Source organism: Labrus bergylta, chromosome 5, assembly GCF_963930695.1.
Source record: "Labrus bergylta chromosome 5, fLabBer1.1, whole genome shotgun sequence".
Classification (NCBI taxonomy): domain Eukaryota; kingdom Metazoa; phylum Chordata; class Actinopteri; order Labriformes; family Labridae; genus Labrus; species Labrus bergylta.
The window spans coordinates 25,899,875-25,917,721 of record NC_089199.1 but is presented as its reverse complement, the minus strand read 5'-3'; the positions used below and the strand labels follow the sequence as shown (position 1 = coordinate 25,917,721).

Here is a 17,847-nt window from a genome sequence, read left to right as displayed (position 1 = left end):
AGAGAGAGATATAGCGGCTGAGCTGATGAACTGTGTGCTGTGAACTAATAAAAGACGACCCTCGTGACCCCGCCAGGACCTCTCCTCACATGGGAGAAGCCGCAGACATAACCTGCAGTGACCCTGCAGGCCGTGCAATAATATTCAGAGCTGTAGGGTGATCATCGTGTCCCTGCTGGGGTCGGGCGACTTGGAAAAGGTAGAGGCGACATTAGAAAACATGTTTTCTATCACTGGAGGGGGTTTTTATCTCGTCAGAACAATGCATTTGTCGGAGCCTTTCATTCGCTGTTCTTTTGTGTGTCTGACAACATTTGTCTTTGTAAAACAGGAAGTTCTTGCTCAGTTCTGCGTCAGACAGCATTGAAAACTCTAAGGTAACATTTTCATCTTCACTTAGACCGCACTTGTGCCCCCGGGTTGTGCTTATCATTTTTGTCACTTGAACTTTTTTTGGGGGGAATAAATGAAATCTGAGGAGTCATGACACATTTTGTATCGTTCTTTTTTTAAAGCTGATGATTAATGTACATTATGCACTGATCATGACATAACGGAATGCTGTTCAAATGAAATTCATAAATTTGGCAAACTTAACGTCAAAGATAGTTTTTGTCTTTACTATTTTTACTGCGGTCTTTGTGTCTACTGCAAAGCCTCTTCCATATACGGCATCTTTAATTCAGGACATAAGGATTAAATACAATCAAGAATCATTCTGTCCTGCAATAAAACACTTTACAGGAGTCACTTCATGACATGAGAATAAATAATGCAGAGTGTATGTTATGTTGGCTAAAAACGAGCTAGCAGCAGCTGTCAGTCCTCACTTTGAACCTTCTCACATATATGTTTAAAGCGAAAGAAAAGGTTTCCAAAAGTGCACTGCACCTGTCTGCATCCCAGCTTACAGCTTTTTTCATATTCCCTCTGATCTGTTCTCTTTGAAGTCCCACAGGAGTGGCCCTCACCCAGGACAATAATCACATTAGTGTGTGATCCTCGCCGAGTAGCTGGCAGAGAGATGAATTCACAAGTTGGACTGCGGCGACTGGAATAATATTTTGTCAGATCTACTCCTCTCCACATTGGTTCACTTTGTTTGACTGATGCTGGCAATTTCCCCAGACGAAAAGTGTGCCACAGCTCGACATGATCGATGGCTCTTATATCCCAAATCCTCACTTCCATCAGACCCTGAAGCAATTTATTTCTGCCATGTACCAGGAATGTCTGATGTCAGCACAGAAGACACAGAGTAGTAGCAAAAACAGTTTTTTTTTTTTTTGAAAGAAATACATTTGCTTCTTTATCTTTTCTTTTAATCCCTTCAGGTGTCCAATATACAAGCAATCTAAATTATAATTTCAGCCTGTGAAATGAGAGGTTCTCCGTTCTGACTGTAAATTAGTATTCCCCGCCCTGCGCTCGAGCCCAGCACCTGGACAATGTTACCCTGGGTAAGTTGTTTGACACAGCTGTTGGATATATGGCCTAGTTCCTGTTCCTCTCCATCACTCAGGGTCAAGCTGAGGTTGTGCTGAGACAAATGTGATGGTAATAGCCTTGGATGACAGAAGAAGATGGAAGAATTGTAAATTACTGCAAGACAGAAAAACATTCAACACTGCAAATCATTGAATCCACTATTGACTCAACGCTTAACACTTAATCTTAGGAGATGTGATACTCAGTTCTAAGATTACTTTAGAATCAAGTGTCAGTGAGTTTGGTTTGAAACAAGTACAATCTGTTATCAGGCTATTAGCTACAGTAAGCAAAAACAAATGTTTTATTAGAAAAATATCCAGGATTAAATCTCTCCATGTAGGCAGGAATGGTTTCACTTCCTTCAACTGCAGCTGATCATTTTGCAGCTATTGGTGTTTTATTGTTTTGCATTATACAGCTGGTGTTTCTTTAATTCTTTCTTCCCCATTCATATGTTTCATATATTTAAACAAAGTTACCAAACAACAGCTGGGAGGGAAAGGAAGATGCAGCACTGGTGGTTTATCTGTTCCTGAGTGTTTTCCCTCAAAAACAAGCTGATAACTGATGTCCACATTATATCACAACATGTCTTTGACAAAGATTGCATCCAGGACTAAACCAATAACATATTAAGATTCATTCCAGATGATCAACATCTCAAAACTGAACGATTAACTTTTTATAAACCATCATATTTTAAAGAATCAATAGAGAATCAATATTTATTTAAGATACAGTTCCATACTTTTGCAATACTTCATTTTAAGTGCAAGTTCAAGTTGAAGTCCAGTTGAAGTGTGTGGTAGTGTCTGTATCTACCCTGGTCTGTATCTGTATCTGTAACTGGTCCTTGTGATTACAGGAATTTAAGGGATATAAAAAGGACATTTTTAATATCTGTAATGATGTGGGGGTATTGTGAAAACAAATACTTTGCTTGCTCCTTTATCTTGTACAGCCCTAGTGATGCACTTGTCGGTCACAGTTATCACAGTTGTATTCCAGTTTGATGAAAATGTGCTCGAGCGACAATCAGAACTGTATGACAGAGATACAGTCTGTATTTTGTAAGTGAATGTTACAGAAATGATCCTAACAGACCCTTCACACATTGTCTGTTGATTATGTTGTAAATAACAATACAGCTCCAGCTGTATGAAGTTTAAGGCTTTTTAAAGTTATGTCTTAAAAAATGTTACTGTTTGATTATCATAAATCTCCAATAACACATTCTGAATATTCTAGATTGCAAGTTTTTCACATTCACACCAGAAAGCACGGTCATCTTAAACAGCAAGCATTTCAATTGTTACAAACTTTTTTTGGTTGTTCACCACTAAAACTTCTTATGATAATACTAATCACAATAAAACAAAAACATATACTATACTGTGGTCATAGATACACATTTGAAAGGATCTCTATTTTTTTGTTGGGGTAAAATTCAAAAGAAAGAAACAAGAGTAATGTTGTAGAAAATATTGAAATTTGATCCTAAAAGGCTCCCTCTTTGCACTAGTTAATTATATAGATTATTTTTTTTAAATACAAGAAAACAACCTAGAATGTTTGTGGCAGTCCAACTCATTTCAAACTGTGAATCTGGAGCCACTGATTTGTATAAAATCCTCTGAATGTCTCCTGCTTATTGAGAGACTGATTGAAGATTCTGTACCCAAATCTGCTGCAGCAGCTCTATATACACAGCCCTAGATACTAAAGCATACTTACAAGAATGTTCTTCATTCTCAGCTCTGGTGCCCATGAGAGGAGGAACTATTCCATTCCAGGTAATAAAATCCACGAGAGAAATGAAAGCCCGAGTTTGGTCAGATCAGCAGAAAAGTGGACAGATCTGTGCACGCTCTGTGTTGTGGCGTACACAGGCTTGAGACGGCGAGGAACAGAGGCACTGTAGTCACATATGTTGCCAAAGCCTCTAGCTTGGCAAAGACGCTCATTAAGCCACTGACAATCATTCCAACAAAGCCCGATCTAGAGGCTATTCACCGGCTGTGTACAAAGGAGAGTGGAGGAATGCTGAAGGCTCAATGAAGAGTGTTCATTTGCAGTGATCAATTGGAGTAAAAAAAAAAAATATGAACAGCAAACTAGGGCGGCAGCACAGATCACCTGCCGAGTGGAAGTCTGTTAATATTTGCCCCTCTTCTTCTACTGCCAGAACCTCTTTCATTGCCTTAGCTTTCAAGCATGCTCCTTTTCCCCCCCGACAATATCAGTTTATGTGAAAAGATACATTTCTGCAAATTTTCTAATATGAATTTGTATTTATTGTTGAACACTGTTGGTCAGGACCTTTACTTAATGACTACAAGGATGGAGTTGGGTGAAAGCTAGTTGACTCATCAGGATACAGGTCAGAGCACAGAGAGTGCTGAGGCTATCGATAAGAGCCTTACATCAGCCCAACGTAAAAAAAAATATTTTTTAAAACCTGCAGTCTCTCTTACACAACACGAGGGGGAAGGGAGGAAGCACACCCCAGTCTGGATGATGTATGGTGTGGACCCTCGGTTGAGACTTGGGTTTTAAAAAGGGAAAGAGGCAGAAAATGAAAGGGGGGGAGGAGGAGTGTCATGCTTGAATTATGCTGACGGGATGGTAACGGCAGTGAACGGCCTACCTAAAGCATGGTTGCTTGGAGGGAACTTGCACAAATGAGGTTATTATCACTCGGGCCTCACAACTGCTGACAGCTGGGAACTAGTGGAGGGAAGGTTTTTGTACCTTTTGTACTTAACAGCTAAATTTGGCCATGAAATAGCTTCCAATGGTCAATTTATGTATCTATTTCACCTAGAAAAATAGAAATGAAATGAGCAACAAATAATACTTTAAGAACTTAAACTTTTCCCATAAAGTGCAGCTTTTATGATCTCTATTTCAGAAACTGAACTGAATGACGTAAACGGATCGACTTTACAAGTGGAGAAAAAGATGAAGGAAATGCAGATACTGAAGACTGAGCGTCTCAGGCTTCAGGACTGGGGGGGGGGGTGTAGGGGGGGCACACTGATCTTTTCATGATGAGAGCAGTCAGCCAAAGTCAGTAACTGAGAACACTCAAACGCCTCTGCAGTGCCAGCTCAAGGCCCTTAGAGCCCATAAGCACTCTTTGAGCTACAACAGGATGGAGCTGCCATTATGGGCCACACAAACAGAGGGAAGCCTTATGAACTTTGCACAAATGCTTAGTGCTCCGGGGCTGGACAGCTCTGGAAGTCCGGGGAGATGGGTAGGTACCGGGGCGGGCTGCCAGTTCCGAACAGCTTAGTGTTCGTGCACTCAGGCCAGACAAACCTGACATTGTCCTGGGCACTGCCCCGGGAAAGCCTCTTCCCCTTTATCCCAGCTACTCCCACTCATTCACACTTCCAGTCCGGTTGAATCACTGATTTAGACATGACTTACAGAGGAAAAAAAAAAAAAAGGCAAACATTTATTCACACTTTAAACCAATCAAAGGATCACAGAGAGAAAGAGCAAGCAGATCCTGCAACTCATCAACTTGCATCAACTTGCTTATATTCTGCTGTCACTTTGATTCACAGGAACCAGATGTGTCATTTGTCACATTTCCCCATTCTGATCGTGTTCGGAGCATACACACTTGGGTGAAATCCATTAGGATATGTAATTTAAATTGAGCTAGTCCAGAGTGTGATCACAGAATATGTTCATGTATTGTATTTATGACAAACCTCTTATCTTCCTAATGCAGAATGACTAAATGTTATCAGACCGTTGCAAGATGTAGCTCCATGATCGTATCATGTAAGCGAAACAAGAATAATGACCTGCTGCCCCTCCCTTTTGCACAAACAATGCCAAGCCCCTTGAAAACTAATGCTGTGTAACCCTCCCACCACCACCACCACCACCACCACCACACTGGGAGCAGTTAGAGCAGAGAAAACTAAATTGCAGGTAGTTTCTCACTTCAACCCCGCACAAAAAAAAAAAAAACATTCGATATGTTTTGAAAGCAGGTGCCAACTCCACACTCATAAATCTTCTTTAACTTGTCAAGATTTAAAAAAAAAATGTTCATACTGAAAAGGAGAATTTAAAAAATGAGTTAAGGCAGAGCCATAAATATCCCTGAAGGACAAACAGATTGATGAGTAGACATAAATGACTGATTTACACGTCTTCCATCTTTTGGCAAATATGCTGGCTCCACACAGCGTGGGGTATTTAATTGAACTTTGGGCACACGGCCCGTTTTACACAACAACAAAAAAAAAAGTCGTCCGTTACTCAGTCTGTCAAAAAACGGTCAATAAGCCTCTAACCTGGCACTTGCTGATAGACACAGTCAACCTGCTTTTGGCTGATACCATTTTCTCTGTTTTCTGAGCTCTGAATCAATATGAAAACCACTGCATATCTCCGGATGGTTTTTTTTTTTCTTATAAGTTACCATGGTAACAGGTGCCTCTATCTTCATACTGATCACTTAGGCATTGATGAAAAGTTGTCCTGGGTTGATGCATTGTGGAGAGCTTTTTTTTTTCTGAAGCATTCTTCCAAGATTGCTAATACATTTCTTTCACAGACACAGTTTGAGAATTTCATTACAAACTCTATTTGAACTCAGCGAGAACCTGTGTGATGTTGCCAGAGCTGTGACTGGTCCTGTTTATGATCTGTGACTGCAAATGAAAAACAGACAGAATTCCAGCCCACATGTGCATTTCTCCATTATCTGTGGCACTTTAACAGCCTCTTCAATTATTTCCAGATCTGCGCTGACAGCTGATTTATTCAGCGCTGCATACTACAGAGAAACAGATCAAACAATAGATTAACAGCAAAGTGTGTGTGGGGGGGGGGGGGGGCTGCACACGTTTTGTGTTTAATCTGATGTACTGAAAGTATTTAATATTGCGCTGAAGTGTCGCTTAAGACAGGTCTGCAAGCCAGGGTTTGGAAGTTCCAGATCTTTCAGGACAAACAAAACAGAAGAATCAACAGCGTCAAGGCAGAGCTGACTGCAGGAGAGCAGAGGAGAGAGACTGTACCAGACAGTCATCCAGCACTCTCAGCCAAAAGTGCCGGTCATCAGAGCTACACAGATGGCGCGCTCAGTGATCATGGCAGTGTTCAGGGGATCTCTACTCCTGATTAGCACACCTACTGAACACAATGTGCACAACAACGTCTGTTCTGTCCCTGGCTGCAAATGACTGCGAGTATAAGCAGCACAGCACACCACTTTCACAATCAGCCACAATAGTGCGAATGCTCAGTAACCTCACTAGGCTGCACAACTCCTTATGAAAAATAATCTCGATTGAAGAACTTTGTCCATTTGTTGCGCATGTCAATAAAGGTGCTGACACATTTCGTGTTGGTTATTATCTTTGAATATGTTGTAATGTCACAAGATTTCAAAAGTACAGTAAAAGATAATTATGACTTAAAACACAGCCCAACTCTTAAGTTGATGTTTGTTGTTTTTTCCGAATCAGGTTCAGGTTCAGGTTACTTCATTTGTACCCGTAGGGAGATTTGGTTGGAAAGTGTTCATGGTTTAAGCAGCAGGGTAATACCTATTCAGATATCCTTGTTCAGCATAATCACAAGCATGGTTATTCACTCGTTAAAATAATGAAAATAATGGACCTGAACAAAAGCAAAGCGGTTCCCTTTGTTTTTTATCTTCCTCTCTGTTGACGAGTTCTGATGAAGTGTCCACTTAGACCTCAGTTTAATCATGTTTACCGCAAGAATCAATAACCTATTCCCCCCAGGTCACTTTCAGCAATGGAAAAGTCCTCAGCACTGCAGCCATTTAGAGTGTGTACACAGCTGACAGAGAATACAGGGACAAACATGAGCTTGAAAATGAATTCATTAAGATAAAATGCAGTGTCGCTAAGTAAAAAGTGTAGGCATGGTAACCGGGCTTGGCTCCGCTATGCGATACACCATGGACACACAGCGTTCCAAATGATTGGAGGGATCAGCATACAGATTGGCACAAACACATTGTGGGCACACATACTCACACATGCAGAGACCTGCTAACACAAATGAAACTCAAGCCTGAATTTCTGCAGAGAGGGTACTCAGTGTTAATATGACTGTGAGGTCCTGCAGGCAGGAAGCTAAATGAAAAGATAATCTCCATCAACAGCCGTGGAGCTTTCAGAGAAGAGGGTTCTATCAGGGCCGAGACACGAGCAACATGTTCTCTTTAATATTATTATGCCAACAAGTTTGTTTCATTATTTTCCAGAGACAACCTTTTTTTTTTTTTTTTTTTTCGCCTTTTCATATCAAGCAGTAAGAAGCTAATAGCCTTTTAAGGAGTGTCCAGCGGGCCACCTCTTCACACATTCATTTGGGGGTCAGACCTTTAAGAGCACTGAGGCGGAGCAAGCCTGTCGCGCTACACAGCTAATCCTGCAGTGGAAAATGTTGGAGGGATCCGTCTCACATGAAAGCACAGCAAGAGATGAGGAGACAGACCAATATTTGAGGCAAATTAAAAATGTGTGTGTGTGTGTGTGTGTGTGTGTGTGTGTGTGTGTGAGAGAGAGAAGGGGGGGTGTTGAGGACAAGGCCTTTTCCCTGTGTGTGTTTTTACAAAGACGTGCTCGTCAATAGGTTGGCCATGCAACTTTCAAGCTCCATCCTGTAGGCTATTCAGCAAGCGCACAAAAAGAACAATGGCGCGTCTACTTCAGTGTGTGTGTGTGTGTGTGTGTGTGTGTGTGTGTGTGTGTGTGTGTGTGTGGGCTGACAATGTGTCCAGATGTTACTTTATCTTGTAACGTGGTTTTCCAACATTTACCTTAAAATGTGTTCTTTCAGGAACATTTCAAAGGCAACATTATGATCCATTTATTTACCAGTTGTCTTCACATCTGACCATGGGAAGCATGCAGTGGTGGGAAACTCATAGTCCTGTTAATCTCAGAGCCTCTCTCGATAGCCAATTAGCCAATGTCAGGTGTAGTAGCCCACAGGCACGATTGTAAACTACACCAGGAAACACACTAACATGCATTTAAACACAATTCACCTCCTGGCGTCACTTGATGGATTTGACTTGTCAGTGATAAGTTGTATTTTTAATGCTTCATACAGTGTGCTGCAGGAACGTCGAAGAATTATCACGCCTCAGTCTAGCAATGGCTTGTAAAAGTTGAAATCAATATAAATTATTTAATGTGTCTGCAGGGGCCTGTCCAGGAAGAGGAAAAACATTATATTAGCTTAAACCTTGTGAACGGCAGGTTCAGCCACATAAATTGCAAAGACTGTGAGAAATTTATGGATGCACCTGGCAACCTCAGGGGAAAACAGGTAGCCTCCAGTGTGTTGTTGGATTACATCTTTAATTTACTACTATATGCCCCTATGCTTAAGCGCAACAAAAGTGTAATAAACAAATTACGTTTTTTTAATAACGGAAATGTAGGTGTGCCGAAATATCTACCCAACATGCGATCATCACAGCAGATGTGGGCTTCTGTACAAATAAAGAGCTTTAGGCTTTTTCCTGTTCCTAAGAGCTATTGCCACTTGAAAAGATTCTGGAACATTTTAAACAAATGGCTGCTTCAAACTGAAACACGGGGCACACCCAGAAAGTTATCTTTTCACAACTTCAAAGGACACATGGGCATTTAAAAAAAAACTCCAGTGAAAGGGGCTTTTGGAGTTGGTGCTTTTGTCAGGCTAACATGAAAAGCTCTGCCTGAAGACACAATGTAGCTTTGTGTTGTCTGTGTGGGTGGAGGTCTGTATTAATCGTAGTGAAAGTCACTGAGAGGAGAACTAACTTTTATTTTGAAATCCAGTTCCACTACAGCAGCATAAGGTTGTTGGGAGAAGAAAAGATCTAGATTCAATGTCCATTAAACCCAATAGTTGTGGTAGTGTCTAATGACACTGTCAGTTGTGGTTTACAGTCAATGAAGTCCTTTTGTAGCAAGGACAGCTCACAATAATCTGCATGTTATGGAAAGAATGGAAACAATACTAACAGATGAACCCTTGAATGTGTTTGAATGAAGATCCAAAGTAAAGAAAATCCTATGACAAAGTCATTTGGGGTTTTGACTTATTCAAATAAATGAAATCAACATATTGTTTGCACATCAGCTTTGCCAGACGTACTATGTCGCATGTCACTGATCAATAACCAACAGCACAGTGAACTCTGGAGGAGACGATTATAGCATCCCTCTGTAGGCCAATCAATACAAACTGAGTTCAGATTATGAGTCATGAATGGTGACTTTGGATGCAACTTCCAATTCTTACATATTCATTTTGTTCCTACGTACTGTCAGATCACATGAAAATGTAAGGTTTGCTCTTATATCTGACAACACATGCAGTTTGTTTTTATTAAATACAGAGTGTACAGATAGGGGGTTGAGCTTCAGCAGGTTTAGGGGTCAAGGCTAAACATTAAAAAAAGAGTGGTTTTATTCAGTTCTCAGGAAGTAATAGGTGGAGAGAGTTTCCTAAAATATAGTTTCAAATACTGTTTCACCACCAGCACTTGGCTACTATGCTGCAGTCTAGCATCTGTGATGGGATCAAATCTAATTTGCTTAATCATAAAATCGAACATTCAGCAGGGCAGAGTGAGAGGTGGAAGTGGCGATAAAAATCATTATGTTGGACGTCTATTCTTATCTATAGACTCCAGCCTTGGAAATTAAAGGTGTGTTGTAATCATACTTTAAACACTGGCACAATATGAATTTATTTTGTGGTTTGGACCACATCCCAGCATAAAGTTGGCTGATAGTAAGCCTGGCACGCATTTGACCTTGCTTTATGTGGTAACTGAAGATTTATTACTCAGGAGTAGCTGCATGACAGACCATTCAAAGGCAAGCAAGACACAATATGAAGAGCTGTACACTCAATATTATAAAAGAAAATAACTTTTGGACCATGATATCAAAGGGTCCTCAAAGAGGATATAGCAATGACCACGCACTGCAAAGTCCCATAAGAGTTTTGAACAGCAGTGCTGGGAACATAGGATGAACTGGACACTTTTGTTAATTACTTATTCTTTAATATATAAAAAAAGAAGAGATTACATTTTTTGATATATTTTTTATGATGAAAACTTTGATAAAAGGATCCAAATACTTTTCCCCAATACAGCTTCTATCAATTTGTAAGTTTTCACTCTACTCCCCATCCAATAGGAATGCAGGTTTTTCATAATTTATCATTTGAGTCTCTTCAATTGCAAGTGGGCCGAGGACCATGAGTCAATGCATGTTGGTGATGGTTAAAAACACAGAATTTGAAAGAAATAATTAGAAAAACATTTGACTTTTGTGGTTTTTATGATTAACGGAAGAATATGCAACTTTTTGATCCAGTAGATGTCGCCCTTGAGCACCAGCATGGTTCACACTGTATTCAAACGAAATGACCGTGATCTAAAAACGCTTATGTGACACTCAAATCAGCAGTGAGTACAGTATGTTATTCTTCTTTTCTCTAGTCCCTCAATTAAACAACTTTTATATGCAAGGGGATGAGCCTGCCAGACGGCCGTCCCGTCCATGGAAACACGATCGAGATACAGCTCGGACAACATCTCAGACAGCGGGACTCGGGTGTCACTCTCATTGTAGACAGTCATGACTCACAGAGTTATTTTCAGAGGATATACTTGATTTCTGCTACATTTAAGTGTGAAAAATTGCATATTCTTCCCCATGAAAAATAAGTGTTACCAGTTTTAATCCAGCATCCCTGTGTTCAATGTTAACCCAGTCATTATCTTGCAGATATTTATCTATTTTTGCATCAAAATAACTGTATTTTTATTCACTGTAAAACGTAAAAAAATATGTCTCCTGCTGCATTTACTAATTGTGGTCCAATTAAAATGTGTAAGATAACAATTCAATCAAATTCAACCCAAAGAATGTCCCGCCTTCTGTCTTGTGATTGGTTCTATCCTGTTTCAGTAGGATAAAGGTCACAACACAGCAGTTAGATAATCACAAAGTTCCGTTTCCTGGGGACTTTAAGGTTGAGGTTAAAGTTTAAATAGTCAAATGATGCATCACTGGGCTGGGAAACCCCTGCCATTCACTCTTTAAAAAGTAGCATTGTTGCCAGCTTGACAAGCTGCAAAGTCCATATACAAAACGTTTATCATGTACTCTATCAAAACATCAATAACAGTTTTTGGGGGTGTTGCTGTCTATCTGCTCCTCTGAGTAGTTCAATAATCCAACAGATGTACGCTTCGGACTAAAAAGGGACTTGTTTACAATGGATCTGAGGGATGAGTGAAAACTTGGACGTACTTGTCTGATCAATCAAACCAGTCAATAGAAAATTGAATGTGTTCCACAGGTTGCCCAGAATGTCACTCAAGAAATACTTTTGGAGCAGTTGACATGTTATCAATGGAGGCTGGAGATGACTGCCTTTCACCACCAATACAGATAACGAGTAATTACTTTCCCAATCAATCACTTAACCCTGCCTGAACTTCATGTATTATTTTTGCACAGAGTACAGGTCCTTGTGTTACCATCATTTGCATATCGGACCACATACTCAATATTACCCACAAGAATGGCTAACACTTCCAGGGAACTTTTTTTCTCAAAAAGTCCACAAAGTATGATGTGATCTATGACTACGCCGATGTGTGTGCTGATTTTGGAACAAAACCACAGAATGGGGATCTTTTTATAGATGTTTTAAATGTCATGTTCCATGCTTGGTTCCAAACAAAAGTTTGAGTGACTCCAGTGAATGGAAAACAACCTCAACGCTCAGCGTGACATAACACGCTGGTGTACATCTTCCAAAGGGGGAAAAAACAGATTCAGGGGGCCCTGTTTCTCAGAATACCAGCTGTCTTGTTGTCATATTTGTCATGTTCTGTAATGTTGTTGGCTTCTTTATGAAGACTCCAGCCACAGCCAGCATTAGGGAGGACTATGCCATGTCGTGACATGGGAACCCTTAAAAACGTGTTAAGAGCCGGAGGCATTAGCATTTTGGACGCTACTGAATAGGACCATTTGTTCCTCTTCCTGTGCCTCACTGAAAGACTCTATTAAGGGGAGGTTTAGGAATTAGTCTGTTTAGGATATTGAAGTTGGACAGCATATAGAGATCATTTGACAATAGATGTTCGTAGAAAACATTTGAATTTTATCTAGGTTCTCTGCACACATTTATTTCATACAGACATGCAAATAAAATCCAACTTACAAATTGAATCAAATATGATATAGCTACATTTAGTATTCTTTTCAGCATTTTCACCAGTTTTAATAAAAACTATGTTGTTGCTGACAGTCCAAAAGTAAGGCAATGTGTTGCATGTGTAAAACTTGTTTGCCCTGAAACTGTTGTGTGACACATATAACAAATCAATAGGAACTGAGTGTGCTTTATTGATGACCTTTTCTAGCTGTGACATAGGACTAAATATTGACCACATGGGCAAAAGAAAATGTATGTGCTGTACAAACAGAGCTCAGATTTTACAACACACCTGTGCAAATTGGATTTCACTTTGTTGATTTCTTTTAGTAAGCTGGTGATGAACTGAGCAAAAATAATCTTTGCTGTTGGCTTCATTAACAAAATCTCTGACTGATCTCTGAGTCTACCTCATGCTGTGTCCACAGCAGGATCTGTGGTCAGTCTGAGTCAACGCGCTTCACTGTCTGACATCCCAGCTTTCATCTCAAAGCCTTTAACAGTTTTCTGTTAAATTTAGAACGACTACTTCATCCATAATGCATATTCCCCTGCCTAACGATCAACAATGACTAGTACACTGCATCTTAGCAACAAGCGTTCTACTCTTCAGTTTGATTCACTGTCACCATTTGTCTGCTGTGCCAAAACGCCACACTGCTCATATGAAATGAAAAACAAAGCGGATAATGAAGTTCATTTGATACAGCGTAAATCTCTAACGAGAAATTGAACAATCTTGACAGTATGCTTAATTTAGTTTTCAAGTTGTGATTCCCAATAAAGTGCTTTAAGTCTTAATATTTCAATGTTAAATAACCTGTTATTGGTCGTCTAAATGGTATTATGATTTAAATTTAAATCTGTTTATTTCACCAATGCTTGACTATGAATATGGAATTGTGGGTTGTGTTGAATTGCAAATAATTTGAATTTCACAAAAATAGAGCAGTGATAAAGCAGCAGACCCACCAAACATTTACAGTGAGGCCTTCAATTTAAAGGGGTGTTTTAGCCAATCTGCAGGGACTGACACGACTAATAATTGCGTACATGTTGGAATAAAATCTAATATAATTCAGTTAAATGTTTCACAGATAATCAGCAACTTCAGTTTAGTAAAAGTAGCTTCTTTAGCGGCTTGTGAAAAATAATCAAGTTGGTGTGAAATTCAGTTATTTTCATAACTATCCAAATGAGATTTCAGACAAATTGGAGGATACCATTGTTGAAGATACCGATGTTAAAAGTCATAGCTATTTACTACCAAAATGTAAAAGATTAGTTGCAAGTCTACAGAAAGACATTTTAAAAAGCTTGTTCTTTTATTAATAGTGTTATTTATAGAGTACAGTTATTTGTGTAATCCTCAGAGCCTTTGACATTCAAACTAACATTAGATTTCATCATGCAATCACAGCTCTCTCCTTCTCTTAGGGAACATCCTTTCCAATCCCATACACTTAGTTCTGTAAATTGCGTACTTTAGCCATTAATATCAGTAATGGCCTCTCTTTCTCTCCATCACAGTCTTCTGCTCTATCCTGCAAGCTGAAATCGATCCTCTAATGACAGCTCTAATTGTAATGAATGTTGTTTATTGCTACAACAGAAGCAATGTTTAGTTGAAAAGAAAACTTGGCGCAGCTCCCGTCGCCAGTGTGGGTCAGCCATATGTAGCTCATGCTACCTGTATCGAGGTAGCTCCCATGTGCAACCAAAATGGTTTCTCCCAGGAACCCTGACTGGGTATAACAGCCGCTGCTTCGTATGGAGGATTGATCTCCTGCAATGAGTATTGATCAGGTAGAGGACAGAGCTCAGCTATTGGGCTAATCATCATCAATGATCCCCCCCCCTCTATCTGCCAGAACCACATTGGAGTAAGAAGTTTAATCATAAATCATGCACTATCAGGGTTAAAATCCTGATAAATCCTTCCCAGCCATAGAGAAAATAAAGTATTATCTAAGGAAAGAACAAATCTTCTGCCATGACATTAATTGATCAGCCAGTTCAGTGGCAAGGATAGTAGGGAACCACATCATTTTAATTCTAGCGATGACAAACAGTGGATTTTAATGCAAGCACTGAGATTTACAATGGGAAATTTCTCTGAAAGCTTATTGATTTACATTTGCACTGTACCTTTGGAGGAGGGGATACTGTACCAAACACCGGGAACTGGGCAAACTCAATGACTGCTGGCTCTTCAGTAAAGAGTTCATTTGGCTGGCTAAAAATCTATACTGCCTCTACAAGGGGGGGATACTATATCCGTCTTTGCATGTAATTGGAAAGAGATGGCCATGTAAAGCTTTTACCATGACTGAAGAAACAACTTGATGAATGTGCCTTGTCATGGCCCTGTATTGATTTTATAATACTGCATTTAACACTCTCTTGCCAAATAGCAGTGATTTATCATTTTACCTTTTGAAGTTGGAATATTTTTGGTTCAAATATGTTCATATAGGCATTTGAAATCTTGAATTGCAAAAGTGTTTCAGGGACAGCACACCAAAAATCACATCCATTTAACCACACCCATCCCCCAGTTGTATACTGCCATTGCTGTGCGTCTCCCCTCCCCACTCCTGCTTCCCTACATTGAAATGAGAAAACAACGGCGTCTTTCCCTGCTTCTAAATGAAGACAAACAAAGACAAACTCTCCAATTAGCCACCTTCTGTGATTTAAGGCTTGTTGAAAGAGGATGGAATAACTAATGCTTCGGTGACAGAGCTTCGGCAACAAACGTTTTGTAAGGCCTACATCCTTTCAGGAACAAGACCACAAATTCATCTCTCTTAAATTAATTCATGTGTTCACACTCGCAGGTCTCAGATGAGCTCTCTGAATGTGCCGAGGCAGCAAAACAGGGACAGCCATTAGTGTCTACAGCCGTACTGCCTTAATGATGATGGCTGTGGACTTGCTGTGGTCTGCATTCTGGGACACAGAGCTCCTGGCTCTGGTCAGACAAGGAGGGATTTCCCAACCTGCTCTAATGTAGATAGTAGCTCGGCTACATTCACAACACGAGGACCAAATGGCTCTGAACAACACCCCTTTTATGTAACTGAAGTACATACAGCATTGATCAAAGTGGGTTTTTTCCCCCAGTTTCCCCTTCTTTCATGCTTTACACAGCCTTTTAGGTCCTAGGTCTTTTATCTCTTATTATACAAGGAAAAAAACGATAAGCCATGAATAAGGGCTGCATGATTAACCATAAAAAAAAAACACGATCTCGATTCATACCTACATGCGATCTCATTTTTAAATGATGGCGATTAACTTGTTTATATTTCCCTACGCTTTTAGAACAATACAGGTGTTTACTTCTTTGCTCAACAACAATCCCAAGTGTTATATCAGTCACACACAGCATAAAGCCAAACACACATTTCATTCAATGATCAGGCCGTAAACTAGCCTAGGATTGCACCACACCGCACTCATTTCTCTTCCTCATTTACGCTGTCAGTCACTGTTACCATGGCAACCAAAAAAACGTGTAGGCAGTGGCACAAGCAGGACGGAGACGGACACTTTAACACTTGGCTTAAAAGTTGACTAAACAAGAACCGCGTGAGAGAATCGTGATCTCAATACTACAGGAAGAAAAAAAAAAACGTGATTCACATTTTAGCGAGAATCGTGCAGCCCCCTACCATGAACACGACCATGAGAAGCAAAGCTATATGCCTGCGTACATTTAATAGACAGTTGGACAAACCTCTTGAACACAGCATCAGGAGGTTGAAATCACACAGATGTGTATGTGGGTCTGAGTGTTTGTTGGGGGGGGGGGGGGGGGGGTAAAAAGTGCATCATTTCCATACAATTTTTAACCACTTCTTGAGCAAAAAAAAAACAAAAAACCTCCCCTGGTTCCTTTCAGTGCAAGTTTTGGGCATTTTAGACTGAGCATCAAAATGGAATCCCCCCCCCCCCCCCCCCCCACCTAGTGCTTATGGCTGTCTGACCAGTATTGGCCCCATTTCACAATTCACAGGGCTGAGACAGTCTAACGTGACTCTACTAGTAATGCTTACGCTCCTAGCAACAGTATGCTCCTCCAGCTACATACAATATGAATCACCTCACAGTCTCTACAGTGGAAGAATTTCAATTATTCCTGCAATCACAGGTGTACTACCATTTGTGCTACGATGATCCAACACGAGCCAGTATACAGAATATATTATTATTTGAACTCACCTCATAGAAACCCAGGGACACAATGGAGATTAAGCAGAATTCAGAGAGCTTAAACTGTGTGAGTGACAACAGTAAAATAATTGAATAATGTGTGTATGAAACTCTATGAGGTGCCTACAGTAGGTAACATCTCCCCAATGCGTTGGTTCAAAACACCCCTGCAGTGATTGTTTGAAAATCCCTTTCTTCACTTTGTGCCTCTGTAGAAGCAAGACACACTCCCACAAAAGCTTGACAGAACCCATTGTTTTTGTTGTGTTCAAATAGGTCTTTACAGTATTTTGGCGTTTCAAAGAGGAGGAAGGGTGCTACTAACTTCTTGAATAAGTTGGCTAAAAAAAAAAAAGAAAAGGAGGAGCAGCTTTTCAGAGTGTTGTCTAACTTGAGAGAAAAGACGTCCACTGTTGCAAAATCTACAGGAGGGTTCTTTAAAAAGCCACCCAAGTGTGTGTGTTGTCACTGGACGCAATACAATCTGTTCTATTGTGTCTGCTAAAGGACTGGCCTTCTTAAGGAAGGCACAATGCACAGGGTTAATAGCACTGCTTCGGCACACTTTCGACCCCGGCTGAAATCCCACCACACTGCAGGTGGTAAAGAAAAAGAGGGGCTCACGTATTAAAGAGGCCTCTGTGTGTTAGTAATGACATTCGACACGGAACAAGAGAGGAAGACCTGCCCGTAACCTTCAAACTCCCCACACCTCCTCCACTGGTGAACCACAGGAGGAAGTGAAGCCATCTGTAACACAGGTCTGGCCACAAATAAGGAACCAGGGAACACTCCCAGCAGAGGGATATGATCCAAATGTCTCAACAGCAGGTGAGTTACACCACACAGCACGGCCAAGGGGCCTATACAGCACCAGTTAAAAAGGAA

General features: G+C 40.4%; 1 protein-coding gene across 7 annotated transcripts in view; it reads right to left on the bottom strand.

Moving 5' to 3' along the window:
- The window catches only part of chl1b (cell adhesion molecule L1-like b), a 59,712-nt gene that overhangs the window by 29,767 nt on the left and 12,098 nt on the right, over positions 1–17,847 (bottom strand). The window contains exon 1 of one of the 7 annotated variants that reach the window (XM_065955313.1): positions 3,226–3,528. The exons of the other annotated variants lie outside the window; for them this stretch is intronic. The gene's annotated coding sequence lies outside the window, so the exon portion shown is untranslated. Of the gene's footprint in view, positions 1–3,225; positions 3,529–17,847 lie in introns of those variants that run through there. 7 annotated transcript variants of the gene reach the window in all.